This window comes from Oncorhynchus gorbuscha, unplaced genomic scaffold (genome assembly GCF_021184085.1).
Source record: "Oncorhynchus gorbuscha isolate QuinsamMale2020 ecotype Even-year unplaced genomic scaffold, OgorEven_v1.0 Un_scaffold_7354, whole genome shotgun sequence".
Classification (NCBI taxonomy): Eukaryota; Metazoa; Chordata; class Actinopteri; order Salmoniformes; family Salmonidae; genus Oncorhynchus; species Oncorhynchus gorbuscha.
Window position 1 is genome coordinate 1 of NW_025750757.1, and position 12,200 is coordinate 12,200.

Sequence of the window (12,200 nt, forward strand, 5' to 3'; positions counted from 1 at the left end):
CAGACTGATAAACAACACATATATATATTACATCTGTAAATACAACAGACTGATAAACAACACATCTACAGTGGGATAAAAAAGTATTTAGTCAGCCACCAATTGTGCAAGTTCTCCCACTTAAAAATATGAGAGAGACCTGTAATTTTCATCATAGGTACACTTCAACTATGACTGTCACGCCTTGGTCATTGTATTTTGTGTTTTTGTTATATGTTTGGGTAGGCCAGGGTGTGACATGGGTTTATATGTTGTATTCGTATTGGGGTTTGTATTATTTGGGATCGCGGCTGATATGGGGTGTTGTTAGGCTTGGCTGCCTGAGGCGATTCTCAATCAGAGTCACGTGCTTATCGTTGTCTCTGATTGGGAACCGTATTTAGGCAGCTTGAGTTTCACTGTGTATTTCGTGGGTGATTGTTCCTGTCTTTGTGTAGTTTCACCAGATAGGCTGTAATTAGTTTCACCTAGATAGGCTGTAATTAGTTTCACCAGATAGGCTGTAATTAGTTTCACCAGATAGGCTGTAATTAGTTTCACCAGATAGGCTGTAATTAGTTTCACCAGATAGGCTGTAATTAGTTTCACCAGATAGGCTGTAATTAGTTTCACCAGATAGGCTGTAATTAGTTTCACCAGATAGGCTGTAATTAGTTTCACCAGATAGGCTGTAATTAGTTTCACCAGATAGGCTGTAATTAGTTTCACCAGATAGGCTGTAATTAGTTTCACCAGATAGGCTGTAATTAGTTTCACCAGATAGGCTGTAATTAGTTTCACGTTCCGTTTGTTGTTTTTGTATTTAGTTATTTCATGTATCGTTTCGTTCTCTTCATTAAAGATCATGAGTAACAAACACGCTGCATTTCGGTCCGACTCTCTTCCTTCAACAGACGAACGCCGTTACAATGACAGACAACATGAGGGAAAATCACATTGTAGGATTTTTTATGAATTTATTTGCAAATGATGGTGGAAAATAAGTATTTGGTCACCTATAAAGCAACCAAGATTTCTGGCTCTCACAGCAACAACCACAAAACATCACTGCTCTGAGGATATCTGCATGGAGGAATGGGCCAAAATACCAGCAACAGTGTGTGAAAACCCTAGTGAAGACTTACAGAAACATTGCCCTCTGTCATTGACAACAAAGTATATAACAGTAAGTATTGAGATAAACTTTTATTTATTGACCAAATACTTATTTTCCATATAATTTGCTAATAAATTAATAAAATCCTACAATGTGATTTTCTAGTTTTTTTCTCATTTTGTCTCTCATATTGAAGTATACCTATGATGAAATTACAGGCCTCTCTCATCTTTTAAATTGGAGAACTTGCACAATTGGTGGCTGACTAAATACTTTTTATTTTAAACTTTTTTATTTTATTACATCTGTAAATACAACAGACTGATACAACAGGAGGTAAAGGAGGAGGCGTACTCTGTATGTCTCTGAAGGTCCCTGTAGGTCAGGACAGGACCGATCAGGACAGGAAAGGACAGGTCAGGACAGGACAGGACCGATCGGGACGGACCCGATCAGGACAGGAAAGGACGATCAGGACCCAGAAGGACAAAGGTCAGGACAGGACGATCAGGACAGGACAGGACCCGATCAGGACAGGGAAAGGACAGGACAAGGGAAAGGAAAACGGACAGTCAGAGACAGACTGACAAACAACAGACTGACTTTTTAATAACGTAAACATGCAGACTGAACTGAAAATAAGAGAAGGCAGAAGAGAGAGGAGTGGGAGAAGACAGGCAGGTAGTGAGTAAGCCTAGAAGAAGAGAGACAGACAGGTAGTGAGATAGAACAGACAAGACAGGTAGTGAGATAGAGAGACAGACAGGTAGTGAGATGAGAGAGAGACAGACAGGTAGTGAGATAGAACAGACAGACAAGGTAAGTGAGATAGAGGAGACAGACAGGTAGTGAGATAGAGACAGACAAGACAGGTAGTGAGATAGTGAGAGAGACAGACAGGTAGTGAAAAAGAGAGACAGACAGACAGGTAGTGAGGTAGAGAGAGAGACAGACAGGTAGTGAGATAGTGAGGACAGACAGACAGTTAGTGAGGTAGAGAGAAGAGAACAGACAAGGTAGTGAGATAGTAGAGAGACAGACAGGTAGTGAGAGGAACAGACAGACAGGTAGTGAGAGTAGAGAGAGACAAAGAGAGAGAGACAGAGAGAGAGAACTAGATCAGAGAGACAGACAGACAGGTAGTGAGAAAGAGAGACAGACAGGTAGTGAGATAGTGAGAGAGACAGACAGGTAGTGAGATAGAGAGACAGACAGACAGACAGGTAGTGAGATAGAGAGACAGACAGGTAGTGAGATAGAGAGACAGACAGACAGGTAGTGAGATAGAGAGACAGACAGACAGGTAGTGAGATAGAGAGACAGACAGGTAGTGAGAGAGAGAGACAGACAGACAGGTAGTGAGATAGAGAGACAGACAGGTAGTGAGATAGATAGAGAGAGAGACAGACAGGTAGTGAGATAGTGAGAGAGACAGACAGGTAGTGAGAAAGAGAGACAGACAGACAGGTAGTGAGGTAGAGAGAGAGACATACAGGTAGTGAGATAGTGAGACAGACAGACAGTTAGTGAGGTAGAGAGAGAGACAGACAGGTAGTGAGATAGTGAGAGAGACAGACAGGTAGTGAGAAAGAGAGACAGACAGACAGACAGGTAGTGAGGTAGAGAGAGACAGACAGGTAGTGAGATAGTGAGAGAGACAGACAGGTAGTGAGAAAGAGACAGACAGACAGGTAGTGAGAAAGAGAGACAGACAGGTAGTGAGATAGTGAGAGAGACAGACAGGTAGTGAGATAGAGAGACAGACAGACAGACAGACAGGTAGTGAGATAGAGAGACAGACATGTAGTGAGATAGAGAGAGAGACAGACAGGTAGTGAGATAGAGAGACAGACAGACAGGTAGTGAGATAGAGAGACAGACAGGTAGTGAGAGAGAGACAGACAGACAGGTAGTGAGATAGAGAGACAGACAGGTAGTGAGATAGAGAGAGAGACAGACATGTAGTGAGATAGTGAGAGAGACAGACAGGTAGTGAGAAAGAGAGACAGACAGACAGGTAGTGAGGTAGAGAGAGAGACAGACAGGTAGTGAGATAGTGAGACAGACAGACAGTTAGTGAGGTAGAGAGAGAGAGACAGACAGGTAGTGAGATAGTGAGAGAGACAGACAGGTAGTGAGAAAGAGAGACAGACAGACAGACAGACAGGTAGTGAGGTAGAGAGAGACAGACAGGTAGTGAGATAGTGAGAGAGACAGACAGGTAGTGAGAAAGAGACAGACAGACAGGTAGTGAGGTAGAGAGAGAGACAAAGAGAGAGAGAGAGAGACAGAGAGAGAGACCTTCAGAGAGACAGACAGACAGGTAGTGAGATAGAGAGAGAGACAGAGAGAGAGAGACCGTCAGAGAGACAGACAAACAGACAGGCAGACAGACAGACACAGAGAGATGGATAGATATACAGCTAGATATGCAGATGGATAGAGAGATAGATATACAGCTAGATATACAGATAGATAGAGAGATAGATATACATCTAGATATACAGATAGATAGAGAGATAGATATACATCTAGATATACAGATAGATAGAAAGATAGATAGAGATCTAGATATACAGCTAGATATACAGATAGATAGAGAGATAGATATACATCTAGATATACAGATAGATAGAGAGATAGATATACAGCTAGATGTACAGATAGATAGAGAGATAGATATACATCTAGATATACAGCTAGATATAAAGATAGATAGAGAGATAGATATACATCTAGATATACAGCTAGATATGCAGATGGATAAAGAGATAGATATACAGATATATATACAGATAGATATACAGATGGATAGAGAGATAGATATGCAGCTAGATATGCAGATGGATAGAGAGATAGATATACAGCTAGATATACAGATAGATAGAGAGATAGATATACATCTAGATATACAGCTAGATATGCAGATGGATAGAGAGATAGATATACAGATAGATAGAGAGATAGATATACAGCTAGATATACATATAGATAGAGAGATAGATATAAAGATAGATATACAGCTAGATATACAGATAGATAGAGAGATAGATATACAGCTAGATATACAGATAGATATACAGATAGATATACAGATAGATATACAGATAGATAGAGAGATAGATATACAGATAGATATACATCTAGATATACAGATAGATAGAGAGATATATATACAGATAGATATACAGATAGATATACATCTAGATATACAGATAGATATACAGATAGATATACAGATAGATATACAGATAGATAGAGAGATAGATATACAGATAGATATACATCTAGATATACAGATAGATATAAAGATAGATAGAGAGATAGATATACAGATAGATATACAGATAGATAGAGAGATATATATACAGATAGATATACAGATAGATATACAGATAGATATACAGATAGATATAAAGATAGATAGAGAGATAGATAGAGAGATAGATATACAGATAGATAGAGAGATAGATAGAGAGATAGATATACAGATAGATAGAGAGATAGATATACAGATAGATATACAGATAGATAGAGAGATAGATAGAGAGATAGATATACAGATAGATAGAGAGATAGATATACAGATAGATATACAGATAGATAAAGAGATAGATAGAGATAGATATACAGATAGATAGAGAGATAGATATACAGATAGATATACAGATAGATAAACAGATAGATAGAGAGATAGATAGAGAGATAGATATACAGATAGATAGAGAGATAGATATACAGATAGATATACAGCTAGATATAAAGATAGATGAGAGATAGATATACAGATAGATAGAGATAGATATACAGATAGATATACAGATAGATATACAGATAGATATACAGATAGATAGAGAGATAGATATACAGCTAGATATAAAGATAGATAGAGAGATAGATATACAGATAGATATACAGATATATATATATATAGATAGATATACAGATAGATATACAGATAGATAGATGTACCAGTAGAGGTGAAGAGGCCAGGGAGGGCTGGCTGTAGCCCTGAGCCAGTAGGCTGTCATAAGGAGAGACTCTAGGGTGAGTCTGTAACACTGGGTTAGTCAGGAAATGGTTACCCAGGCCAGCTAGAGAAAGGGAGAGAGAGAGAGAGGGGGAGAGAGAGAGGGGGAGAGAGAGAGAGGGGAGAGAGAGAGAGGGGGAGAGAGAGAGAGGGGGAGAGAGGGAGAGGGGAGAGAGAGAGAGAGAGAGAGAGAGAGAGAGAGAGGGGAAGAGAGGGAGAAGGGGGAGAGGGAGAGAGGGGAGAGAGAGAGAGAGAGAGAGGGGGAAGAGAGAGAGAGAGGAGGAGAGAGAGAGGGGAGAGAGGGAGAGAGGGGCAGAGAGAGAGAGAGAGAGAGAGGGGAGAGAGAGAGGGGGAGAGAGGGAGAGGGGGAGAGAGAGAGAGGGGGAGAGAGAGAGGGGGAGAGAGGGAGAGGGGAGAGTGAGAGAGGGGGAGAGAGAGGGGGAGAGAGAGAGGGGGAGAGAGAGAGGGGGAGAGAGGGAGAGGGGGAGAGAGGGAGAGAGAGAGAGGGGGAGAGAGAGAGGGGAGAGAGGGAGAGGGAGAGTTAAGGAAAGACGCTAAAAGAAGAGAACACGAAATAGGGGAAAGAGGAGAGAACCAGAGGAAAAGAGGATGAGGAGAGAAGATAGAAGGAGGAGAGGACTAGAGGAGAGGAGGATGAGAAGGAGGAGAGGGCTAGAGGAGAGGAGGATGAGAAGGAGGAGAGGGCTAGAGGAGAGGAGGATGAGAAGGAGGAGAGGGCTAGGAGAGGAGGATGAGAAGGAGGAGAGGGCTAGGAGAGGATGAGAAGGAGGAGAGGACTAGAAGAGGAGGATGAGAAGGAGGAGAGGGCTAGGAGAGGAGGATGAGAAGGAGGAGAGGGCTAGGAGAGGATGAGAAGGAGGAGAGGGCTAGAAGGAGGATGAGAAGGAGGAGAGGACTAGGAGAGGAGGATGAGAAGGAGTAGAGGGCTATGAGAGGAGGATGAGAAGGAGGAGAGGACTAGCTGAGGAGGATGAGAAGGAGGAGAGGGCTAGGAGAGGAGGATGAGAAGGAGGAGAGGGCTAGGAGAGGAGGATGAGAAGGAGGAGAGGGCTAGAAGAGGAGGATGAGAAGGAGGAGAGGGCTAGGAGAGGAGGATGAGAAGGAGGAGAGGGCTAGAAGAGGAGGATGAGAAGGAGGAGAGGGCTAGGAGAGGAGGATGAGAAGGAGGAGAGGGCTTGGAGAGGAGGATGAGAAGGAGGAGAGGGCTAGGAGAGGAGGATGAGAAGGAGGAGAGGGCTAGGAGAGGAAGATGAGAAGGAGGAGAGGGCTAGGAGAGGAGGATGAGAAGGAGGAGAGGGCTAGGAGAGGAGGATGAGAAGGAGGAGAGGGCGAGAGGAGAGGAGGATAAGAAGGAGGAGAGGAAGAGAGGAGATATAGGATGAGAAGGAGGAGAGGGCGAGAGGAGAGGAGGATAAGAAGGAGGAGAGGGCGAGAGAGGAGAGGAGGATGAGAAGGAGGAGAGGACAGAGAGGAGAGGAGATGAGAAGGAGCAGAGGGCTAGAGGAGAGGAGGATGAGAAGGAGGAGAGGACTGGACCCTGTTGAGTGTAGGTGTGGTGTTGACATCAGCAGCTATGAAGGAAGACTCAGTCTGTCTGCGCACTGTATCGCTCCACATCCTCCTTGCGACTCTGCAACACACACACACACGCAATATACGCACGCACACACACTTGGTTTACAAACACACTCATAGCTTTCATCAGGAAGTCACTGTGTGTTTGTGTACCTGTCTGTTAGCAGTAGCTCTGCGTGCTGTTGTGTGTGTGTGTGTGTGTGTGTACCTGTCTGTTAGCAGTGCAGCTCCTGCGTGCTGTTGTGTGTGTGTGTGTGTGTGTACCTGTCTGTTAGCAGTAGCCCTGCGTGCTGTTGTGTGTGTGTGTGTGTGTGTACCTGTCTGTTAGCAGTAGCCCTGCGTGCTGTTGTGTGTGTACCTGTCTGTTAGCAGTAGCCCTGCGTGCTGTTGTGTGTGTGTGTGTGTGTGTGTGTCTGTCTGTTAGCAGTAGCTCCTGCGTGTTGTTGTGTGTGTGTGTACCTGTCTGTTAGCAGTAGCCCTGCGTGCTTGTGTGTGTGTGTGTGTGTGTACCTGTCTGTTAGCAGTAGCCCTGCGTGCCTGGTTGGTACTGCAGTAGCGGCTGTTGGCCCGTAGGGCGGCGCCTGCAGAGCCAGGTGAACTGGTGGTGGAGGAACAGTCACAGCACTGGGAGTGACGCACACACTTCCCATAGTCCTTATGGCCCTGGACAAACATGAACACACCGTATATACTGAAACACATAGCAAATATAATACAATACATGATCAGCCTCACCCTCTTCCTGGTGAGAGACAGTACTGAGACCCCACCTCTTCCTGGTGAGAGACAGTACTGAGACCCCACCTCTTCCTGGTGAGAGACAGTACTGAGAACCCCACCTCTTCCTGGTGAGAGACAGTACTGAGACCCCACCTCTTCCTGGTGAGAGACAGTACTGAGACCCCACATCTTCCTGGTGAGAGACAGTACTGAGACCCCACCTCTTCCTGGTGAGAGACAGTACTGAGACCCTACCTCTTCCTGGTGAGAGACAGTATTGAGACCCTACCTCTTCCTGGTGAGAGACAGTACTGAGACCCCACCTCTTCCTGGTGAGAGACAGTACTGAGACCCCACCTCTTCCTGGTGAGAGACAGTACTGAGACCCCACCTCTTCCTGGTGAGAGACAGTACTGAGACCCCACCTCTTCCTGGTGAGAGACAGTACTGAGACCCCACCTCTTCCTGGTGAGAGACAGTACTGAGACCCCACCTCTTCCTGGTGAGAGACAGTACTGAGAACCCCACCTCTTCCTGGTGAGAGACAGTACTGAGACCCTACCTCTTCCTGGTGAGAGACAGTACTGAGAACCCCACCTCTTCCTGGTGAGAGACAGTACTGAGAACCCCACCTCTTCCTGGTGAGAGACAGTACTGAGACCCCACCTCTTCCTGGTGAGAGACAGTACTGAGACCCCACCTCTTCCTGGTGAGAGACAGTACTGAGAACCCCACCTCTTCCTGGTGAGAGACAGTACTGAGAACCCCACCTCTTCCTGGTGAGAGACAGTACTGAGAACCCCACCTCTTCCTGGTGAGAGACAGTACTGAGACCCCACCTCTTCCTGGTGAGAGACAGTACTGAGACCCCACCTCTTCCTGGTGAGAGACAGTACTGAGACCCCAACTACCTTCCTAGTGAGTGTACAGAACAGTACTGAGACCCCAACTACCTTCCTAGTGAGTGTACAGAACAGTATTGAGACCCCACCTACCTTCCTAGTGAGTGTACAGAACAGTATTGAGACCCCACATACCTTCCCTGGTGAGTGTACAGAACGTGCAGGACCCCAACCACACAACCCTGGTGAGTGTACAGAACAGTATTGAGACCCCACCTACCTTCCTAGTAGTGTACAGAACAGTAATGAGACCCACCTACCTTCCTAGTAGTGTACAGAACAGTATTGAGACCCCACCTACCTTCCCTGGTAGGTGTACAGAACAGTATTGAGACCCCACCTACCTTCTAGTGAGTGTACAGAACAGTATTGAGACCCCACCTACCTTCCTAGTGAGTGTACAGAACAGTATTGAGACCCACCTTCCTAGTGAGTGTACAGAACAGTAATGAGACCCCACCTACCTTCCTAGTGAGTGTACAGAACAGTATTGTGATGAGCAGAGCCTGGGCCGTGTTAAGGGAGGAGAAGAGGTAGGGAGAGGAGGAGAGAGGGAGATGAGAGTAAAGACGAGCCCCAGAGACCAGGTCACCACCAGGAGGAAGAGGAGGGTGAGCGAGACCCACAGTCCACGCTCTGTAGAGAGGGAGAAAGAGGAGAGGGAGAGAGGGAGAGGGGAGGGGGAAAAGAGAGGAGAGGGAGATGGGGTTAGGGGAGGAGAGAGAAAGTTGCAGCTAGGGGAGGAGAGAGAGAGGGAGGGGTGGGGGTTAGGAGGAGAGAGAGAGGGAGGTGGGTTTAGGGAGGAGAGAGAGAGAGAGAGAGAGAGAGAGAGAGAGAGAGAGAGAGAGAGAGAGAGAGAGAGAGAGGGGGAGGGGTTAGGAGGAGAGAGAGAGAGGGGAGGGGTTAGGGGAGAGAGAGAGAGGGGGAGGGGTTAGGGAGGAGAGAGAGAGAGAGGGGGAGGGGTTAGGGAGGAGAGAGAGAGAGAGAGGGGGAGGGGTTAGGGAGGAGAGAGAGAGAGAGAGGGGGAGGGGTTAGGGAGGAAGCCGAAGTTATGTCATGTTATTTTGACATAACGTTTTAAGCCTCACATCTTCTACTTTTCACTATTTGAGTCCTCTGTTACTTCTTCCTGTTTCTACCCCTTCCCATGAGCCTCTTTGTCCCTCCCTGCCCAAAACAAACAACCAATCATGCCTGTCACATATGTACCAGGGTGCGGGGCTCACCTGAGGTTGTCGTGACGACTGGAGTCGGGTTTGAGGGCTGAGGAGCTGTGCACCATCTTGTGAAGAGTCATCACCAAGACAACCAGGTTCAGCTGGGGGTCACAGGGTCAGTGGTCAGAGGTGAGAGCTCAAACTCATGTGTATGTGTGTGCTCACATGTGAGAGTGTGTGTGTTTGTCTCACCATTATAATGACAGACACAGGACCCAGGAAACTCCAGATGAAGTAGTTGTCCATCTGCAGCCAACACCTACACACACACACACACACACACACACACACACACACACACACACACACACACACACACACACACACACACACACACACACACACACACACACACACACACACACACACACACACACACACACACACACAATACAGCATAGTCAGTATAAGTTTTGACATACACACACACATCCTCCCCCCCACCACACACATCCTCCCCCCCACCACACACATCCTCCCCCACCACACACATCCTCCCCCCACCACACACATCCTCCCCCCACCACACACATCCTCCCCCCACCACACATCCTCCCCCCACCACACACATCCTCCCCCCCACCACACACATCCTCCCCCCACCACACACATCCTCCCCCCACCACACACATCCTCCCCCACCACACACATCCTCCCCCCACCACACACATCCTCCCCCCACCACACACATCCTCCCCCCACCACACACATCCTCCCCCCACCACACACATCCCCCCCCACCACACACATCCTCCCCCCCACCACACACATCCTCCCCCCACCACACACATCCTCCCCCCACCACACACATCCTCCCCCACCACACACACCCCCCCACCACACACATCCTCCCCCACCACACACATCCTCCCCCCACCACACACATCCTCCCCCACCACACACCCCCCCACCACACACATCCTCCCCCACCACACACATCCTCCCCCCACCACACACATCCTCCCCCCACCACACACATCCTCCCCCCACCACACATCCTCCCCCACCACACACATCCTCCCCCCCACCACACACATCCTCCCCCCACCACACACATCCTCCCCCCCACCACACACATCCTCCCCCCACCACACACATCCTCCCCCCACCACACACATCCTCCCCCCACCACACACATCCTCCCCCCCACCACACATCCTCCCCCCACCACACACATCCTCCCCCCACCACACACACTCTCTGCCACTTACACGGTCCGGGTGCCGTAGCCCCTGTAGTCGATGGCAGCGGAGACGGCCACGACCACCCCTGGCAGGAAGTAGCCGCAGAGATAGAAGTACTTCCTCCTAGAGGACCGTCCTTCAAAGATCTTCCCCTGCAGTAAGTAGAGTTCCACTGCCTCCAGGCATAACCAACAGAACACAGAGAGCAGGAGAAATGGAGCAGACCTGCAAAGACTGACATGCTACCTAGAGAGGGGAGGAGAGAGGGAGGAGAGGGGAGGAGAGGAGAGGGGGAGGAGAGGGGGAGGAGAGAGGGAGGAGAGGGGGGGGAGAGAGAGGGAGGAGGAGGGGAAGGGAGAGAGGGAGGAGAGGGGAGAGAGGGAGGAGAGGGGGGAGGAGAGAGGGAGGGGGAGGAGAGGGAGGGGAGGAGAGGGGGAGGGAGAGGGGAGGGGGAGGGAGAGGGGAGGAGAGGAGAGGGGGAGGAGAGGGGGAGGGGGAGGAGAGGGGAGGAGAGGGAGGAGAGGGGAGGAGAGGGAGGAGAGGAGAGGAGAGGAGAGGGGAGGAGAGGGGGAGGAGAGGGGAGGGGGAGGAGAGGAGGGACATTTTTTAGGAGAGGGGGAGGGAGAGGGGAGGAGATTAGAGGAGAGGAGAGGGGGAGGAGAGGGGAGGGGAGGAGATGAGAGGGGAGGAGAGGGGGAGGAGAGGAGAGGAGAGGGGAGGGGGAGGAGAGGGGAGGAGAGGGGAGAAGAGGGGAAGGAGAGGGGAGGGGGAGGAGAGGGGGAGGAGAGGGGGAGTAGATGGGAGGAGAGGAGAGGAGAGGGGAGGAGAGGGGGAAGAGAGGGGAGGGGGAGGAGAGGGGAGGGGGAGGAGAGGGGGAGGGGAGAGGAGAGGGGGAGGAGAGGGGAGGAGAGGGGAGAGGAGAGGGAGGGGGAGAGGGGAGGGGGCAGGAGAGGGGAGGGGAGAGGAGAGGGGGAGGCGAGGGGAGGGGGAGAGGAGAGGGAGGAGGGGGGAAGGAGGAGAGAGGGAGGAGAGGGGAGGGGAGGAGAGGGGAGGGGAGAGGAGAGGGGGAGGAGAGGGAGGGGAGGAGAGGGGGAGGAGAGGGAGGGGGAGAGGGGAGGGGCAGGAGAGGGGAGGGGAGAGGAGAGGGGAGGAGGGCGGAGGAGAGGGGAGGGGGAGAGGAGAGGGAGAGGTGAGGGAGAGGAGAGAATTCAATTAAATCCAAAATATTTTTGGCATGAAAGAAATCCCTCCCTTCATACTACTGAAGTAACGACACATGAAGAAACACTGAGGAACATTTCAGTTACTGACTGGATCAACAAGAACTAAAAAAGCTCTGTACTGAGTCATGTCCTCTCATAAGAACTAAAAGCTCTGTACTGAGTCATGTCCTCTCATAAGAACTAAAAGCTCTGTACTGAGTCTTGTCCCTCATAAGAACTAAAAGCTCTGGTA

At 49.1% G+C, this 12,200-nt stretch overlaps 1 long non-coding RNA gene across 1 annotated transcript; it reads right to left on the reverse strand.

Annotated features, from left to right (window-relative positions):
* Positions 1-9,569: 9,569 nt before the first annotated feature.
* On the reverse strand, positions 9,570-10,893 carry LOC124029708. Its single transcript, XR_006837828.1, has 3 exons — positions 10,773-10,893; positions 9,754-9,820; positions 9,570-9,662 (listed from the first exon to the last, which is right to left on the reverse strand). It is a non-coding gene; the product is annotated as an uncharacterized LOC124029708 (long non-coding RNA).
* Positions 10,894-12,200: the final 1,307 nt, after the last annotated feature.